Source organism: Pundamilia nyererei, unplaced genomic scaffold (assembly GCF_000239375.1).
Source record: "Pundamilia nyererei isolate P.nyererei 1_Seehausen unplaced genomic scaffold, PunNye1.0 scaffold00291, whole genome shotgun sequence".
In the NCBI taxonomy this organism is placed as follows: domain Eukaryota; kingdom Metazoa; phylum Chordata; class Actinopteri; order Cichliformes; family Cichlidae; genus Pundamilia; species Pundamilia nyererei.
Window position 1 is genome coordinate 274,560 of NW_005187692.1, and position 14,203 is coordinate 288,762.

The 14,203-nt window shown below is 38.0% G+C and overlaps 1 protein-coding gene across 7 annotated transcripts in view; it reads left to right on the forward strand.

Moving 5' to 3' along the window:
* Window positions 1-9,313: 9,313 nt before the first annotated feature.
* Window positions 9,314-14,203, forward strand: part of abcc9 (ATP-binding cassette, sub-family C (CFTR/MRP), member 9) — a 73,842-nt gene continuing 68,952 nt past the window's right edge. For 5 of the 7 annotated variants that reach the window (XR_001290605.1, XR_001290604.1, XR_001290606.1 and 2 more), the window contains exon 1: window positions 11,910-12,009. The gene's annotated coding sequence lies outside the window, so the exon portion shown is untranslated. Of the gene's footprint in view, window positions 9,467-11,764; window positions 11,790-11,909; window positions 12,010-14,203 lie in introns of those variants that run through there. The other 2 variants (XR_001290602.1, XR_001290603.1) reach the window with 2 other exon arrangements.

Consider the following 14,203-nt stretch of genomic DNA (forward strand, 5'->3'; position numbering starts at 1 on the left):
AAAAAAAAAAAATTTTTTTTACGTGAAATAAATAATGCGATATGTAACCAGATATGACACGTCACTTAAGTAACAATGTAAAAGGTTTCTTAAGCCGTTTGTATGTTATTTATATTTTTCTTAATTCTTGAAAATGACAGGACACATTTACAGTGGACAACATTCATTAGTGAGAGCTTATGCTTTTTCAAATGTCAGTTGTCATGCTACTTAAATGAATGTATTTTCTCTTCTAATAAACAATAACAACCACCTTGCTCATAAAACTTAAAAATAAATCCTCCTCTCTCGTGTCCCTGCTATGATGACCCATAGTGATGAACCACATAGAAAAAGAAGTAAAAGTTGAAGCTGTACTGTGTACAAGTGGTAGATCTTGTAAGAAACACTTATAAAGTTCCACCTGTCCTCACTAAGGTGTTTACTGTCTGTTTATAGCCACAGACAAGAAAGTAATACCTCAGGACCTGCAGTTATACCTTCTATAGACTCACTGATGTAGTAAATCTCTGCAAAGCACCACGTGTATGGCAGGAGACCATATTCAACCCTGTAATTAATGTTCCAAATGGATAGTTTTTATTAAAGCATGAGAATCACTCAGATTTTTAGCCTCTGTAAACCAGCTGTGAGATCAATAATAATAATGAATCCTGCGTCTCATCCTACCTGCATATTTCCTGCTCTAAATGCCCAGCATCTGTTGCCATTTCCAGGAGGAAATAGCTTTTTTATATCTGAACTCAATGAACAGCCTTATAATGGGCAATGGAGAGCACGGACATGATGAAACATACAGCTGGGGTCTTTCTGCTGATGTTCAGTTTATTAAACTAAGGCAAGGACGCCTCCTGTTGGTCATGTAGGATCTGTAAAACAGGCAACAGGAGAGAAAAAACATGAGTCACCTGCCATTAACAATAAAGTGACAGTAAAGGTTTACAGAGAACATTTAACAGAACATAAAATTTCATTTTACCCTCATTTTTTTCATGCATAACCCAAATTGCATCTCATACAACTGCAAGACTGACCTGTGTAATGATTTACTGCCAGAACTTCACAGTCTGTTGAATAGTGATGTGACCACAGTGTCTACAGACAGGTGCTTGTGGTTGCCTATGGATACCACCCGTGGGATTTGCACCTATGGGCCGGTTCATGGCTCAGTAGTTGTTAATCATTTGTAAGTAAACACTTTATACTCAAAGCCTGCTTCATATTATTCTTTTGTAAAGTAACTGCATTTCTCACACAGGCCTGCACATTCTGCTGAAACTATTTGTTAATCAGTCAAACTTAAAATGCTCTAAAATAAATAAAATTGTCTAAACTATTTTGAATTCTTTGTTACTTATGTTTCTCGCCACATTTGCTGCTGTAATGATTGAAGAATCATTCATTTTACTTTCTTTGAACTTATTGGGAAAAAATGCTTAATGCACTGAAAGTAAAACTCTCAATTTACTCATCTACTTACTTTATGCTTCAGTCAATGCACCGGATTTGTTTAACCTTGCCTTTCCTGCTCGTTAATGCCTGCATCTGATTCCTAGACTTACTCTATTTTACCTTTTATACATATCTTTTATGGCTTTGTGCTTTTAACATGTTTTTCTTGATATGCAGTTTATGCTATTCCTGTGTATTAGTGACACTGACCTGTTAGCATACTTGGGGCTTTGTTATGGTCCTATCCTCCTGACTACCAGCAATGCAAATTTGTCCTCTGTAGAACACCTTTCTAAACCTGAATATCTCCCATGCACTGCATACTACAGAATTGCCTCCTTTGGGTATCTACAGAGGACATTTAGGACTTTCCAATGATACCAAATGTGAAGGGGTGGAGCTTTGGGAACTTTAGTTTTTTCATTAAGGAACATGGCGGCCATCGCTGCAAGCACATTTTATGGGAAGAAGAAAAGTAAGTGCATAAAACTTCTTATTGAGCAATTTTTAGCTATAAATGTTGTTAACATATTTTAAAGTCTCTTAATAACACATTAAAACATAGTATGCTTAATTCTAACTTCATTTTAGTATAGTATTGAAGTGTTTAAAAAATGTCCTCCGTAGTGGAAATTTGTAGTCATTTCCTCCATTTTGTTCTCTTTTTTTAAATGACCAGAAAAGGAGTCATTTTTAGAAGCAGAAAGAAATGTATTGCAGTTTGATGAGGGAAACCCAGATCTTGAGTTGTCTGATGAAGAAGATCATAGGGAATAAGCCCTTGAAGAAGAAAGAAGGAGGAGCATCAGATATGGTACTCAGACCTGAACTTGCTGTCATTAAGTGGTTGGACAACAAGCCAGTTGTCATGGCATCCTCTGCCAATGGCAATCAACCTCAGGACAGACGCACAAGATGGTCTAAGAAAAACAAAAGGTTTGTCCATGTGCCAAGTCCACTGAGTACACTACCAATATAGGTGACGTGGACCTTGCTGCCGAATGTTGAGTTTCTACAGGATGGTCTCTCGCACTCAGAAATCGACAGTATGTGCAGTTCTCTACTTTTTGATCTGGCAATCACCAACTCGTGGCTTCAGTATAGCAGTGACTTGCAGTTTTGGGGGAAGAAACCACTACAGTTCCTTGAGTTCAAACTTCTCCTTGGTGAAGAGTTGAAGCAAATATTTGCCATCAAAGTTCATTTTTACATGTTTGGCCTTCCAATGTCCTCTACAGTGGACATGTGATATCTAAAAAATGTAAACTTTTTTTTCCCAAATTTTTTTTTCAGTCTTCTAATTACCTTACAAACATTGGGGGATTTAAAATTTTTCTTGATTGGACAACATTTTTTTTCCTGGTAGTCTGGAGGCTATAGTATTTCATATTTATGTTTTAGTTTCTGTCTTTTATGTGAGGCACTTTGGTATACCGTTGGTTTTTAAATGTGCTCTATAAATAAAGTGTATTGTATTGTATTGTATTGTATTAAAAAATAAATGTAATTTAATTCAAATAAATAATGATGAAAAAATAACTTCCTGATGTTCTTTCTCAGTTCTGAGTGAAAAGCTTCAAAGGTTGAAGCCATTTTTAATGTCAGTAAATATTAAACAAAGTAAATATTAAACTGGTTACATAAATGAAGCAGCCCTGACAGCGCTGACACAGTAGGTAAGATAAGATAAGATAACCTTTATTAGTCCCACACGTGGGAAATTTGTTTTGTCACAGCAGGAAGTGGACAGTGCAAAAGTTATGAGGCAAAAATTAGGATACAATAAGAATAAATACAGTACACAACTGTACAGGATAGAATAAATAAAATACTATATACAGTGGAATAAAATAAAATAAATATACAATAAGATAAAAATAGAATACAAATACAAATGCTATATACAACTGAGTAAAGGGAAGGGAAGTAAGGGAGTAAGGGAGTAAGGGAAGGGAAGGTGAAGGTCTCCAGTCATATAGACACACCTGTACCCGCATTAGAAAAGGAGAAACGTAAAGATTTTGATGCAAATCAGTTGTGACAACCCAAATTAGTTTTGACTGAAGCATAAAGTAAGTAGATGAGTAAATTGAGAGTTTTACTTTCAGTGCATTTCTGATGTTTCTGGCAGTTTGGATCATCAGGATTTTTCAGCAGCAAAGAAGCTGTCAAACACTTCTCTCTTTTTTTTGTCCTGTCTCATCAAGCCTACCTCTGTCTCATCTGTTTGTCGTAATGATTAAAAAATAAAAGAACTAATTTCCTTTAATCTGCAGGAATAACGTTGTGCTCAGATTGGCGTCCTTTCATTAGAGACTTTTAACGGCTGGCTGCTGTCGAATAACAGGCTTCACCAAGCAGAACGATCCAATGCAAAAGTTTTGAATGTGCAATCAGCGTTTCCTGGTGACTGCTATCTCTGCTGTCTTTCAGATAACCTTCAAGTGTCAGAGAAAATAATGCGCTGTCATCTTCTGGCTGGTGGCTTCAGTTTGAAGTTTGATTAATTGCTTTGTTGCTGCAGCAGCCATCAGCAACAGTCAGCAAGTTCCCAAAAGGTGGCAGCACAGACTAATACCCCATCTCTGTGTATATATGTGTGTATTAATGGCATGCTGAGGACTTGACTACTCGATCACGGGAACAAAAACGAAGATTTAGGTGTAGGTTACGAAGAATAATACTTGTGTAATAATAAAGTGATCACATATTTGGAAAAGAGAAAATTTTTCAAGAACAAAGATATTTATTTGGACGCTTAGACTGTTTTGCAGAGTAAGATTACATTTGTTTTTAAGAAACTGGAAGTTTTCAGTGGATTTCGTCTGCTAAATGTGTTGTTTTTATAAAAGTGTCCTCACACTGCACCGAGTGTATATTAAAATTAATCATTTGTCAGTTAAGTCTTTCTGTAAAGGCTCAAACTGAGTATTAGGTCCTTTAAAACAGGATGTGACATGAGAGGACTGGATGTGATTGAAAAACACTTTGGACTGGACTATACTCAAAGATCAGCGTGGATGTGTAAGCTAGGTTTCATTTAGTCTGACTAGTGAGGATAGGGCAAGTGAAGTCAGATAAGGAAAAGATAATCTGGATAATGTTGAGCTCGCTTCATATTACAGATACAAAGACCCATATCTCACATGTTGGGGTGGCTGTGGCTCTGGAAGTAAAGTAGATCATCTATCAATCAGAAGATCAGCAGATTGATCCCTGTCCAGTCTGCATGTGAAGCAGTTTGTGATCTTTATGTGTAAAAAGTGCTATATAAATACATTTTACTTACTGATTTAATTGAGTTCAATTGAACTGAATTGAACAATGTGCAAAAGAACTGAAATCAAATTATAACCTGTAAGATGAATTGACAAACAGAATGAGGATCCAAATACACACCTGTGGGAAGCAGGTGGGATTTCAGAGAAGATTTAAGAGAACTGAGTCAAACATGTGAGGAGACAATCAGAAGCCGGTGAAAATTATTAGGAGAGAGCAGGTGATCGTGCAGGAGTGAGGAAAAAATAATGCATAGAAGATGTGAGAAGCATGCAGAACATCAGCAGCTGGAATCTCACATAACCATAAAAAGCTCAAAACTGAACAGCTAAACAGCTGTCAGCTAACAAAGACTGATGTTCCTGATGTTAGAGTCAGGGTCACAAGGCTTAATGTCAGGGGTTAAATACTTAATTATGACAAAAAGCGTCCTTATAAAGGATGCTGGTATAAATCTGTGTGTGTGTCCCGCAGAGGGGATCAGTCCCCGTTTCCTGCTCTGGAGCATCTTGTTGGTCAAACACTTCCCTCAAGAAAGAGTTTTCTCACGCTGTAAACCACACACACACACACACACACACACACACACACACACACACACACACACACACACACACACACACACACACACACACACACAGTTAAAATAAATACGCACATTTGAATCTCAGTTGTGCTTTAATCCCCATCCTCTCTCCATCATCTGCCTTTCTGGGGTGTCACTGTGGGTCACAAGTGCTACTTCCTCTTTTGGTGACACAAGGGTCAGAGGTCAAAGTTGAACATCTGTTTGGGTTTTTTTTTTTCTAATGGTTTGTGAGTATGTGAGAACAGAGGAAGAGAGGGTGAGTGGGAGTGAAACCATGGGGGAGTTTAAAAAAAAAGTCATGGAGTTATGGCATTTTGTGTGTGTGTGTTTGTGTGTTAACCATTGTGTGCGTACATGCACACACAAAGCAGAGCCCTTACATCTGTTCTGGGGACTCAAACTCAAATGAAAAAGGAAAATCATAAAAATTTCACTGTGATGACTTTGATTTAGGATTACGAATATTAAAGTACTTGATATGGGAATGCTTGGTACTGAAGTGATGTAAATGTGAGTGTGTGTTTACAGGGCACAGGCCAAATCAATCCCCTGGTCACTTTCTTGGGAAACACTGGTGGATGAGAATCTCCTCACACGTCGCCTAGCCATGCAGTAAGGACACTCTCAGACCCACTGATAGCTCACGGTGTCCCTGTTGACAAATCCTCCCACACACACGTCTGGTTTGGCTGCTGCCCCCAGGCTGTGGCCTCTCAGCTGGGACACAAAAGCAAATGGAGTCCCAGGCTCCGTGTTGAGGATCTGTAACCTTTGTAAGAACATATCCCAGCACTACAGGGGTCTCCAGACCACTCTCCCCAGCCCTGGAGGTTGGGTCCTCTCATGGGTGGAAAAGTCTGAGTAATTACTTTGCTTGTGCTTCAATATGTTATTCTTCCTAAGGGAATAGAAAGAGAAGATCCCTTCTTCCTATCTTCTTTGATAAAAACACTAAATGCATTTTTCTGTTTTTATCTCGAGGCGTAGACTGAATGAAGGCAATAGATACAAAACATTATATGTTTTTGATTTATAGACTGACTGTGTTTTGAGCGGGAAGTCTATAAGTAACGCTCCCCAGTGCTTCTTTCTACTTCTTCCTGGGGTTATCCTGAGGCTTTCCCAGGCCAGATGAAACATTATTAAATGTCCGCAGTATGTTTCAAATCTAATTAATGCTCTAGAAATCCTCTAATAATGGAACGTCTCCATAATGTATCAATTTTAGCTGCTGCTTTGCAGAGCTTCTTATGCATATTAAAGTTCCTCATGTTTTATTCTTTTGTAATCTTATTCCTTTAGTCACTATCCAAAGCTGTGACTCTATTATAGATCCTTGTTATGCTAAACTGGAACATATGTTCCAGAATCAACATCATACTGAATTAAATAAGACTTGACAGTATTGATTGATTAAAACAAAAAATCATCAGAAAGGGAGAAGCAGGGGTTTTTCCCCCACTACTTCTATTCAACTGTGCTTATTTGTACAGCCAGAGCATGTGGAATGCGGTTTTGAACTTGCGGATGGGCACATCATGCAGAGGACAGATACATGAGAAGACCTTCTTCGTTTCCTTGTTGACTGCTTTCTTGAGGTCATTGACTGACCATTGACTGATCATCTTGTAGATTTAGTGGACCTGCTGCACTAGGCGCAGGTTGTTTTTCTGAGCTGTTGGTGTGCTTCTTTGAGAAACCCACCCAGAAAAGGCACAGAAGGTAGCCATTGGTTGGCTTCATATTCAGCAGTAATGACCTGCTACTTCTTGACCATGGAACAGCATCCTTGCACGGGTCAGGCCCATGCTGTGGAGGTTGGTAAGGCTGTTCATGTCTTGAACATCCCCAGCAACAAGCTGGAACACCTGATCGATCAGTGAGCCTCACCTTGAACACCTCCCCCTTCACACCATCTGAGACGATTCTGGATCTCTGAGTCCTGCTGACTGGGGTCTTGCAGAGATTCTGGATGCTGAAAATGAGTGGTGCCTTGACACCAGTCCGTCTTGGAGAAGGCGTCCACAGTCTTGGATGGATACTGTCCACTAACTAAACTTTTGAACATGAACTTTATTTGGAGTTGTGGTTGCTCGTTTTCCTTTTGTTTTGCTTTGTTCATTTGTCTCTTTTAATTCTATTTTGTTGTACTTTTTCAACATGTTCAAAATAAAGATTCAATCAATCAATCAATCAATCAAACTTGCTGACTTGAACCATAAAACCGAGGACTCAAAATACAGAGTCCAGTCAATTATCATCAGTTGTTATTAATCTCTGACTATCTTCCACAGTTTGTCTTTAGGGGTGACCAAATTCATAGGCTGTATCCTTCTGAGGACCCGGCCTTCGTGGTCTACGTGGCCCTGGTCTTCAGAAGGCTGGGTAGGCCGGAAATGAGCAGCTGTGAAATTGGACGTCTAGCCTTCAGTTTTACATCACCAGCTGTCTTAGTGGACTTTAATAAACTCGGCCTTTCCATCTAAAATATAACAGGACACTGGCGTAAATTCTCAATCATCTCACACTTCTGTTTAATTAGTTTGACATTTATTGAGCTATGTGAAACTATATACTATACTATTACTTTAATCTCAGCCAAACCGATTTACTCACAAATAAAACACTGAAAAAAGCCAAACAATAACATTTTTAAATTATCTAAGTGACTTATATATCATGTTTAACCTGAGTAGAGAAAGACTACGGGGGTTGAAAACGATGTGCTGGGAGTTCGCTGTTATCGCCCCGGCTAGCTATCGAGTTGTTGGGTAACAGACATCTCCAAAAATGTCGGAGCACTTTTGCAAATGTGTGATATCTTGAAAAACCGAGCAGATATTTGAAGTTTACACACCTGAAAATATCACAAAAGTTTATTTTGTGATCCAGAAAGAGTAATAAGAGTAATATTAAAACTAAGTAGCGGCCGCCATTGTTGGAAACTGGAATTGGCTGGGCCTTACTGTGAATTCTGGAATATGGTGGGCCACCAAGGATACACCTGACACATCCTTCAAATTTGGGGAAAAGGAGGACACATTTGTTGGCTGCATTCGGAGGAGTCTACATCACACATCGATTACATCATGTAATCTGCCTACACATGCGGCCTCGGGAGGATGCAGCCTATGAATTTCGACACCCCCGTTTTGTCCTCCCTCTGGTTCTGCAGGAGATTTCTTCCTGTTATAGGGGAGTTTTTCCTTCCCACTGTCACCAAATGCTTGCTCTTGGGCCGGGAGTTATCTGATTGTTGGGGGTTTCTTTGTTTTATTGTAGGGTCATTACTTTATAATATAAAACACCTTAAGGTGACTGTTGATGTGGTTTGGCACTTTAAAAATTAATGTGAATTGAATTAAGTTAAGTCAGCGATCCTTGATCTGTACAGCTGAATGATCAGTTTTTACATAGTTAAATTGATACTTTTGGAGCAGTAATCTAGACTGTCAGGACTTGTCAAGAAAAAAGAAATTTGGAAGGCCTCCAAATTTGGAGGTGTTCCTTTTCTACAAATTACCTTCATAACTGTTTTTTTTAAAACTTTATAAAAATATAAAGCACTGAGCACGAGTCTTCCGTTAGGTGAGAGGTACAATCAGATTGGAAAGCTCCCTCCCGCTGCACTGTGCCGAAAATAGCGCTTACACTTTTCAAAATAAAATTAATGGGAAAGAAAAATATTTGAAAACTCTACCAACATTGAGACACTGTTATGGCTCTTATATTACCAACCACACATAAGTTAAAATAGTCTTCTCTCATATTAACCTGGGGGAAAAATTCCTTTATTTCATTTGAAACATACTCCTAATTTGCCAGTTTACAAACAGCATCTCTGAAAAAGGCCGATTTAATCCTGATTTGGCTTTAGTTTGACCTAAATTTATCCTTCTATCATGTACATGAACTATTCCGAAAAAAAAAGAAAAAAAAGACAACCATCATATCTGAGAGTGCGTGCGTATCATTTGTGCCGCACGAGCGCCATAACGGCTTCTGAGCGGACACGATAGTGGTCGTAATATATAGGCATTTCCTGTCACCGTGCCTTCAGTATAAACCGCAACCATAAGACACCTCGAACAGGGATAAAGACTGCGGAAGAGACGCCGTGACCCGTAAACCTGCGTCAAAGGTCGGGTAAGTGCTGGGGTGAGCTCTCCTTCTTTATCCGTCTGTCATTCGCAACCAGGCGACAGCATCCTCAGTGTGCCGTAACACGACGTCTTAACTGAGGATGTTAAGAGATGGTGCTCTGTTTATGTGAGAGAGCCAGACTTCATTGAGCATTCCTCCAGTTTGAGTCGATTTGGCTCTTACTGCTGGCGCGTAGCTTCAAAATAAACAGTGTAAAATATCGGAGTCTTTGAGATGTGAGTCTTCATTTCGGCACCGTGTAATGCACCGTGCACACACAATTCAGAAGAAAAAAAGCGTTTTGCTGCTGGTCGTGGAAGGAGGCTGGGTCGATTACAAGTGGTACAGTTTAAAAAGTTTAAGGATTTATAAATTTACATCTTCTTATTATTTCAGTTATTCTTGCCGAATATTAGATTGGATCACATTGGTTTAGAAAAATCACACATCTTTATAATATGTCTGTTTTTACTGGTCCGCGTGTTGAAAGTCTTCCAAACTGTTTGATTTCTGAATGGAGGTTTGTTGATATTAATGCGTGGCAGGACTGAATCACAATGAAGGACGCTGAATAACACGTGAAAATAAACCCGATTGGTCTTTCCTCCATCCATCCATCATATTTTTTTATGCATGCAAGAATCGAACCTCGTCCTTCTGAGTGCAGCAGCTTGCATGAATGAAAGACAATACAGTCGATAATGTGCTCTCTTCAGTGCGCCCGCTGACCGCATCAAAGGTCCCGGTTTCTGTTTTAATGCTAAGCATAGCAGTTTCACGTGTGTACCCTGCAGGCTCTAGGATTCACTCAGGTTTTAGGGATGATCTCCCATATCAAGCTGCTGTGTGTGCAACCACACGAAATCAGATTAAAGAGTTTAAAGTGTCCATCATTATAAATGTGCACATGCCAAAACATCAGAGCAGGTTGAGGTCCCTTAAGGATAGTGTCATATTTCACCTTGTTAATTAAAATAGCATTATATTTACTCTATTTATATATATAATATCAAATAATTCTAGTTATTTTAAATAAAATATTAATATAATGACTTTACGCATATGTGTGATTTACCTAAAAATGTTTGATTTTCCAACAGAGGTTAATATATTCATACAATCATACAGACAGATTGTTTGTGCTGTAGAGGTTTAAATAAAAGTACTACACATGATAAAAGTAGATATGCCAGATTAAGCGATATTTCTTTAGCTGTATGTTTGTAAATCCACTTTGCTCTTGACATGTCAGCAGGCTGTTGAGGAAGCCTATAATAAACCTCCTTCTCACCCTTAAACTGGTACAAGTTTGGAAATCTGATAGGAGGTGACTTTGTATCAAGCTGTCTGAATATACAGAGTTTTACTGATTTTTATGAGATTTGAACCTTCAAAATAAAACTCCTTTTTTTCTTTTAAACTATAGGGATTTTCAGTTTATAGAAACTGCTGAGCATACGACACAGGCTGAAGGGCAAAAAAGGAGACAAATGTAATGTGGGGTCAAGAATATGTGTAGTGAAAATGAACACAAACAATTTAAAATAATGAGTGAAAATGACACAAGGACATTTTGGTGTAACGTGTAACAGATTAGGTGAATGCATTTAGCATGCGTACACATGATGACATTATACATGTGCAGAGAACGAACGAGATGTCTGTATTCAAAGCATATATAGTATTTAAATATTTAACTGCCTCAATATGCTGGTTTTAGTATTACTTCATGTTATTCCTGCATTGTACAAGGTGTTTTAAAAAATGGGGTGTAAAGTGTTGAATCTACATTGTTGACTTTAAGATTTTGTGTCACATGTGCTGTGCTTAAAAAACAAACAAACTAAACAGTAAATATCGTAAATTCTGCAATTGTTCTTTTTGTGTACTAGTACAGTTCTAGTCATCATGAACTCGTATCTTAAATTGAACTAAGTTGCCAAAAAGATGAACTATAAACTAAGGTATGGATAAATGTAATTATAGATATTATAAATGTTGATCTTCGTATTATATTTTTCAAAACCACTAAATTATTATATGGACTGGTTCTTACATAGTTCTTGTTTATTCTATCTAAAGAAACTGCTTTCTTACTCCAATTAGTAGAAACCTGTTCTGCATCAGGAGCCACATTATGGAAATTTGCAATGAGAGACAATTAGCATTTTTCTATATTTAACTGTGGATTGTGAGTAATTCAGTGTAAGCACATCAACAGTACTCAGTTTATTTGCAAATACAAAGGTTTTATTTTGAAAGACTTGGATGGAAGCACTTCTTCATACATGATGTAAGCTGACACCATCCACACAGACAGGCAGCAGTGAGTGGAGCAGCTGAATCTCTTGCGGAGCTAAAAATAATCAACTTTTTCCCTCTCCAACTCTCACCGTATTTTGTTTCTGTTCCTCTCCCTCCTTTCTTCCTTTCTTTTTTCTTTCCTTTGTCTGTTTTCCTTGTTTTTGTTTTTATTTGCTTTTTTTTTTTAAATTCAAGCATTCTGAATGAGACGGTGTTGATAAGGCTTATTACTTTACTCTGAGGTAAGACACTTGGTTTTATTACTACCATTGTAGTTTTCTTATTAAGCTGCTTCAATTTAAACAACTCTAAATTAGGTTCCTGAATTATCCACATGTAGTTTAAGTACTGGGCTGTATAGTGTAACGCAGGTGTTCAAGGTTAACTTACTTGTACTTCCAGGTGAAATGATACACGTACATTAATTACATCCTTCTATGATGGTAGTAAAAGGGAAAGTAATACGGTAATAAATAAATAAGTAAAGAAGTTAACAGTAGGCAGAAATTTGAGGTGAAACTGCTTGAAACGATACACTTCTTCTCCTGTAAGTCACACAGTGATAATTTCTCAGCAATAAGGCAACAGAATGCTGTGTAGTGGCTGCATATAAAAGTTGAATGTATACCGCCATGTAGTGATTCAGTAACTAGCCTTTGCATATTTAGTAGGGGTGCAACGATACACAAAATTCACGGTTCGGTTTGGTTTGATATTTTTTTGATACAAAAAAAAATGTTCATGCCTTTTTAATTTATCATTTATTAAAATTATAAATATATATTTTAACTCAAAAGTACAGTTTTTAAATTTAATGTTGCTGAAACAACAAAATAAAAAAATTAAATCTATCTGATCGAGAAATCACTCATCTTTGGAAAAGAGAGTTTATTACAGAGAAATGGCTCTTTCCAAAATAAAAGCTATACTATACGCTTCTTCTGGGCTATATTCTCAGCAGCATATTAAACATATCAGGTCCCCATAAGGAGAATCCTGTGCAAACGGCTGTCTAAATGACTCAGGTAAAGTTTGTAGCATGCGTGCTTGTTGTTTTTGTCTGTTTCCACTTGTCTTTGCACTAGGATGATGTCGGCGTAAATGTGCAGTCATATTCGTTGCGTTCCCACTAGTGCTGTCAGCGTTAATCTCGTTAAAATGACATTAACGCCATAACGCGGCAAATCTCCGTTAACAAGTTACCGCGGATCGCCCCGTGCTTGGGGCTGGACGGCGTCAACACGTTAACAAGCTAACTGCGCTAAAGTACTAGTTCCCACAAATTGAGCATTGTGTGGCATATCCGACATACTGTTTTACTTTTGTCCATGACACACTTACCATCAGGGTCATACTTCACATGAAAACCAAAATAGTTCCAAACGCCAGATCTGAATGAGGGTGGGGGAGGTTCAATTTTGGGTAGCGTTGAGGTAGTTGCCATGTTGCAACGAGCTTCAAGAGCAGGGCTTAGCTTCTGTCTTGCTAGCTTGCACTGCGCTCAGTGGATCTGCACTTGACAGTGCAGCCTAGGCGGAGTAGTCGAATGCAGATCCACTGAGCGCTCAACACAGACAGCATCATCAGAAGAAAAGTTGATAAAATAAATAAAAAATGTTGTATTGTTCGATACATATGCGTACCGAACCGAAAGCACTGTATCGAACGGCTCAATATCGATACGAGTATCGTTGCACCTCTAATATTTAGGCCTCAATATTAGCATTTTGCCAGGTGTCATGCTAGTTTTCTGAAGTCAGAAGTGATAATGAAGTAGAATAAGTGAAGTGGAAGTGCACACAGAGGGGCACTAGCTACTGGCATGCTTGGGTATCAAGGTGCATCCAACTCTACAGGTGCAAAACCCAGAGCAATAGAGTAAAAGATTTGAATAAAACATTTGTTTTTCACTCACAAAAACTTAAGCACAAAATTCTTGGATGAGTTGTACCTGACAGCAAGCCATAATTACTGTTCAGTTAGTCCCATTAAAAACTGCTTCAGCAGCACAATCACAATATCCAAGTTACTGAGTAGAATTAGCGGACAAGGTCTAGCAGAGAGCTAGAAAGGGGTCACACCCCTAACCGTAATATTTAGCAGTACAACGCCAGAATAGGTCATAAAAATGTCACTCCAGTACAGCTGTTATAAGGGGGTAACTATCCAAAGAGGCAAAATCTGTTTTTTGTTTTTTATTTTTTTTGGTACCAGACTGTAAAGACTGTTTTCTGTTGTAGTTTGTATGGGGCGCCGTTTGTAAAGTGAAACATGCTGAAATTAACGGCAACATTTTTCCACATTTAGCTCAAAACCTTACAAAAACATATTTTTACAACATTTAGTAAAATATTTGTAACTTTTCATCAAATGTTAAATATTAAATCTAAATGTTAAATATTAAATCTAAATATTATATTTAAATCTAAATGTTAA